The sequence below is a fragment of the Lonchura striata genome, unplaced genomic scaffold (assembly GCF_046129695.1).
Source record: "Lonchura striata isolate bLonStr1 unplaced genomic scaffold, bLonStr1.mat Scaffold_177, whole genome shotgun sequence".
In the NCBI taxonomy this organism is placed as follows: Eukaryota; Metazoa; Chordata; class Aves; order Passeriformes; family Estrildidae; genus Lonchura; species Lonchura striata.
The window spans coordinates 11,201-17,496 of record NW_027461114.1 but is presented as its reverse complement, the minus strand read 5'-3'; positions in this window follow the sequence as shown (position 1 = coordinate 17,496).

Sequence of the window (6,296 nt, the reverse complement as noted above, 5' to 3'; positions counted from 1 at the left end):
TTGGCTATAGGCCCCTGGAGGAGAAGAATAGTTCTCTCCCATAGGAAGGAAAGCCCAGAGCCCCAATGTCACTATGGGACATGAGTAAACATGATGGGCACCTTTGCGTTTGTGACGGTAAAAGAAATGTAATTTATTTCTGACTCCAACATTTATAGTTTTCCAAAGGTGACAGTGGATTGGAGGGTGAAAGTGCCACCTCTCCAATGACACTGGACAAAACTACCGTCCATCAAATTTCCCCTCCTCTATGAAGGAATGCAAAGCAATAAGTTATTTACAGAAAGTTGTGTGAGAAAATTTGCTACAAGAATGTAAACTCAGAAGGTTTTAGAAAATCTTAAAAAATCAGGCCAACACCCCAGTGCTTCAGGGGCAGATGAGAAGCAGCCCTTGACATGCCAAGGTCAGCCAGACCTGTCAGGTGGTCCCCAGGAGGCCCAGCCAGCCAGACCTGTTCCATGTTCCCTTGGTTTCCTGGGACCCCACAGTGTCACAATGGTGTCCTTGGTTCCATGAAGCCCTGAAGTGTCACAATGTTCCCCTTGCTTCTGCAGTGTCACAATGGCCCCATGCTTCCATGAGGCCTTGCAATGTCACAATGGCTTCATGGTTCCACAAAGCCCTGATGTGTCACAATGGCCCCTCAGCTCCGTGTGCCCTCGCTATGTCACAACGGCTCCTCTGTGACACTGCAGCTGCACAAGGTCACCATGGACCCTTGGTTCCTTGGTGTCTCTGAGTTCACAATGGTCTCCTTGATTCCATGAGGCAGCACAGTGCCACAATGGCCACTTGGTTCCATGAGGATCTGCAGGGTCACGCAGATTTGTGACATTTGTCCTTGCTGCCCCTCACATCCCCCTGCCCCACAAACAGCCCCGAGCCACCCGTGAGGGACAGGCCCTGCTGTGCCAGGCTGGGCTCAGGGCTTGGCCTTTCTGCTTCCCCCAGCCAGCCCAGGCCTTGCTCAGCATTGCAGTTCCCTGCTCTGAGCCTTGAGCTCCCTGCAATCCTGGCCTCAAGGATCTGCTCTCACCAGTCCCTGAGAGCCTTTGGCAGTCCCTGCCCTCAGTGGGGCCCAGTGATGCTCCAAGGGACTTGGAGTTTTGCTCCTGACTCCTTGAGCAGCTTCTTCAGCCTTCTCTCAGTGCCTGAGGGTTCTGGACTCAGCCCCAAATCCATCATGGGGATCATCAAAATGCAAGAATACTTCAGGGGCGCTTTGTCTTCATTCAATTGTCTGCAAATCTCCTGGGCTTGTGCAGCTGATTGGAGTCAGTTTGGAGTCCTTGTAAGGAGGAAGATTTCCAAGTGCACCTCCTGAATTTTTTTCTTTAATCAAGTGAGTATTCTTAGTTTCCAGTTCAGAGAGAGCTGATTAGAAGCATTCCCCTGGTGACCTTGATACTCAGTGTCTCATTAGGAGGTCTGGGCATGTAGAAGAATGAGCCCCCTGAGGACTGACCCTGTTTGGACAAGCTGTTCCTCACCCCCAGCCTCACCATGTCTGACATCGCCCACCTGGCACTGACATCCCTGTGCCCTGCAGCAGAACCTTGTCCCTGAGCTCTGCAGCTCCATGTCCCAGCCCATTGCACCATATCCCACCTGCTATCCTCATGGCTCTGCCTGCACACAGACACAAGAGAAGTTTTCCTGTTGGGAAAAAAAAAAATGGAAAAGCCTGAGCAGGTTTCCTAAACAAGAAACCCCACTCAGGAGCCACCTGCTCAGTACAGGCTGCCTGGAGTGGTGTCACCTTTCTACAAGGGACAGTGTGGTCAGAAATGATCTCTGGAAGCAGAATTCTCTGAGTCTCCCAGCTGAGTTCTCTGTCCCTGTCCTTTCTCTGGATCCATGTTGCAGATGGAAGCTGCTGGTGCCAGCCTCACCTTTAACTTGTCTTTGGAATGCAAACAGATGTTCCCAAGTGTTTTAAGCGGGATTTGCTCAATGTTTTTATAAATCTTTTGTGTTCCCCATGGAATGAAGGGGACATTTTGGCACTGAGGGGATGACGTGGAAGCAAGGAGTCAATTGTGACCCTGGGATCCCATGGAACCAAGGGGCCATGGTGACACAGCAGGGCCACATGGATCCAGTGGTCCATTGTGACACGGAGGATCCAAGGAGACCATGGAGGCACCCCCAGAACCTCATGGAACCAAGGAGTCCATGGTGACCCAGCGGGGCTGCATGCAGCCAATGGTCCATGGTGACACTGCCCATCCAAGGAGGCCATTTGGACACTGTGGAAGCTCATGGAGCGAGGTGGCCATTGTGACACTGAAGAACTTCATGACACCAAATATCCATGGGGACACAGCAGGGCACCATGGAACCCAGGAACCGCTGTTGGCAGTACTGAAACTCCTGGAACCAGGGGCCATGGTGGCACTGCAGCACCAACACAGCTGCTGCACCTTGTCACCTGCCCTGCACAGCTCCTTGGGAGGCACGGCAGGAATAGCACCCTGGGAGCCTCGGGAATGCCCCTCTGGGATCCATGGCACACGCTCCCAGGGGCTGGAATTCCAGTTCCCAGCCAGGAAAAGGATGTTCCTGCCCTTGAAGTCAAAGCTCTTATGAAAGAGCCAAAAGCCAAGTGCAGCAAGATCTTACAGTGACATTTCACTGCCAGCCTTCACATTTTCACCTGTGGTTGCTATAGCTCATGGATTGGGAATTAAATCAGGGCAGGGACTTGGCTGAGATCTGCCCTGGGTCAAGGGAGGCAATGAGAGAGAAACAGAGCAGGCAAAGGAAGGCAGGAGAGAAAGGAGGTGTTTTGGTTTGGAAGGAGAGGTGTCTGCTAAGGATGGAAAGAACCTCCCCTGAAATGTAAAAATGTAGACCCTTTCTTTCAGAATTGGTATTAATTTGAAATTAATGGGGGCTCTCAGGTAAAAATATGGGAGCAGGAATCACAATTTTTTTTTTAATAGGGAAGAAAATGAAAATATGAACAATGCAGTGAACCAAAACAACACTGACAGAGTCAGAATACAACCTGAAATCCTGCTGGACAGGATGTTGGCCACAGTCTAATTGGAATTGTGGCTGCAGTCCTCCTGCAGTGTCAGGTGTGGTTCTGTTGGAGAAGTGATCCTGTAGGAATGGGAATCTTCTTCTGAAGAGGAAGGAGCAGCTGTTCCTATGGGAAAATCCAGCCCAGAAAAAGCTGTGTTGGTGGGCCAGAATCTCAAGACTAGATGCAGGTAGGAATTCTTGGCTCCTCCCTCTGGGCGGAACATCTCACAATGGGATGTTACAGTTCTTATCAGTCATGCAGTGACATTCAATAGCCCATTATCAGCAGATGTCTCTCCTGAGGGAGGATTGATTGTGGAAGAGATAAGGAAAAACTGCCCACTTAACACAGGACAACTGCCATACAGATGGCAAATAGAACACATCTTGCTTTTCAGTCTGGGACAGGAGGACACAAACAAAATCAGCTGAGAAGGCGGCACTCTGAAAAACAAACCAGAACTGACAGAAAATGAATGGGACAGAAATAAATAACTTTGATAGTTTTATTTACTATCAGAATGAATCACACCCACCCAGCCTCACACAATCCTTACCGCACAACCTCAAATTTGGATCTCACTTCTCCTTCCAACTCCATCTCACCCTGGAGTCTGAGGATTCAAGTAATTTTGGCACTGGACTGAGGTGGGAACCAGACATTTTGAGGTGTGATTGAGTCATTTTGGGGTGACAGACAAATCCACCTTGACTTTTAGAGCGCAAAATTATGGAGAATACTACCAGATAGCCCCCAAGAACCAACAGATCCTCCAGAATATGTTCCCAAACAGTAAATTCCACCTCAAATACCTCTTAAATGGTGGGACTTTTGATATCTCTGGTCAATACTGTCTAGGTTTGAGACAGGAATCTGCGATGGAGGGCTAAAGCCTCCTGTGCAATGGAGAAGGTAAACCCCCTCCCTCTGAATTACTAGGAGTTTTAAATCAAAAGGCTCTCAGGCAAAGATATGGGAATGGGAGTAACAATTCTTTACTAGGAGAAAACTAGACAACAATTTAAAAAAGGCAAATGCAATCGGTACAAACAAAACCAGTGAAAAAAGTCCAGAACCTGAGAATTCGGGGTGCCAGTAGCAGTCCTGCTGAGACGATTACTCCCCTTGCAGTAATTGATGAATTGCAGATGCAGTGGTGATCTTTAGAAGGGTATAGTTTTCCTCTGAAGATCTGGTGGCAATGGGGCCGGTCTTCCTCTGCGCCGGGGTTGCCTCTGAGCTCTGCCGCCGTCGCCTCAGCGCGCACCGGCCGCTTCGCCGCGAGTGCTGCCGAAGAGAGAAGGTTGCGAGGAAGAGGAAGATGGCCTGGGACACTGAGGCAGGTGAGAAGGAAGTCAGTGCCCCTTTCCCCCTCTCTCCTGCTCCATCTCCCAGCCCAGCACAGCCCCCGGCTGCAGGACAGCCCCGCTGTCGGTGCCCTCCTGCCGGGGATCCTCTGGGGGGATCTCCTTGTCCTTCCCTGTGGCATGGAGGCTAATCCCATCCTCTCCTTGTCCTTCCTCCCCCAGAGCAGGAGCTGAGGATGGAAACCAGGAAAGACAAATCCCTGCAGCAGAACCTCATGGAAGAGGCCATTTTGAGCAACTCCACAGCGCAAGAATCCAACAGGGAGGAAAATCCCTGGAGATCTCACAGGAGGAGGGGCTGCAAGCCCAGCCCAGGATGCTCTGAGGAGGAAAGACCACTCTGGGCCAGGAAGGTGGGCAGAGCTTCAGCCAGAGCTTGGAGCTGGTGGTCCCTGAGAAGCTTCCTGATGGGGAGAAGCCCTACAAGTATTTGGAGTGTGGGAAGAGCTTCAGGCAGAGCAAAAATCTGAAACGACACCAGATGATCCACACAGGGGAATGGGCCTACGAGTGTAGGGAGTGTGGGAAGGGCTTCAGCTGCAACTCCCATCTTGTCAGGCACTTACACATCCACACTGGGGAGAGGCCCTACAAGTGTGGGGAGTGTGGGAAGGGATTCAGCTGCAGCTCCAACCTTGTCAGGCACTTACACAGCCACACTGGGGAGAGGCCCTACAAGTGTGGGGAGTGTGGGAAGGGATTCAGTTCCAACTCTCACCTTGTCAGCCACCAATGCATCCACACTGGGGAGAGGCCCTATGAGTGTGGGGAATGTGGGAAGGGCTTCAGACGGAGCTCCGACCTCATCATCCACCAACGCATCCACACTGGGGAGAGGCCCTGCGAGTGTCCCAAGTGTCGTAAGAGTTTTCAGAACAGCTACAGTCTCCTTGTACACCAGCGCATTCACACGGATGAGAGGCCCTTCCGCTGCCCTGACTGCAGGAAGGGCTTCAAGCGGAACTCCCACCTCATCAGGCACCAGCAGATCCACACCGGGGACAGGCCCTACATGTATCCCACTTGTGGGAAGAGGTTTCAGAGCAGCTCCCATCTCCTCCTGCATGAGCGGACTCACACTGAGGAGAGGCGCTTCCTCTGCCCCGACTGTGGCAAGGGCTTCAAGCACAACTGCAATCTTGTCAGCCACCAACGCATCCACACTGGGGAGAGGCCATACTTGTGTCCCCAGTGTGGGAAGAGCTTCACCCGGAGATCTCACTTGACCAAACACCAACGGAGCCACCAGTAAGGGAAGTCCTGAAAATTCCCCAGCTGCAGGAAGAGCTTTGTGCACTGCTCCAGCTTCATCCCCCATTGGAGGAGACCCTGTTCGGAAGAGCCCTGGTGATCCATGTTCCCTGTGATCCATGCTGGGAAGACACCTATCCCTTTTCCTGCCCCTACCAATGACCTTATGTGGGATTGAAGGACATGAGGGTCTGGCCATGGCCCTGTCACTACATTCACTCCCACCTCAGGTCATTGCCAGGGGCAGGAAAGGGACTCTGTCTTTCCCTGAGGAGACGGGTGTCCTTTCCATGCAGGAGGAAACACGTGGCCAGGAAGATACAATTGATGGTGATGTAGTTTTCCCTGTAACTAGTTTTTCTTATCCCTTCTGTTGTCAATATTTTTTCTGTTCCTGTTTGTTCTTCATCTTGTTGCTGTTTCCAGTAAATTGTTCTTATTCCAGCCTGGAATCTTTGCCTTTTGTGCTTTCCATGGTAAGTGGGAGGGCAACAAATGACAGGGCGGTTTTAGCAGGAGCAGGAAATAGAGACATGCCATTCCTGAACCCCGGCCTGTGGAAACTGAGCATCCCAGCTGGTGCCAGCCCTGGTGGCCATGGCAGCAGCCTTGGGAGCGGGTCCCTGGCTGGGGCTGAGGGAACC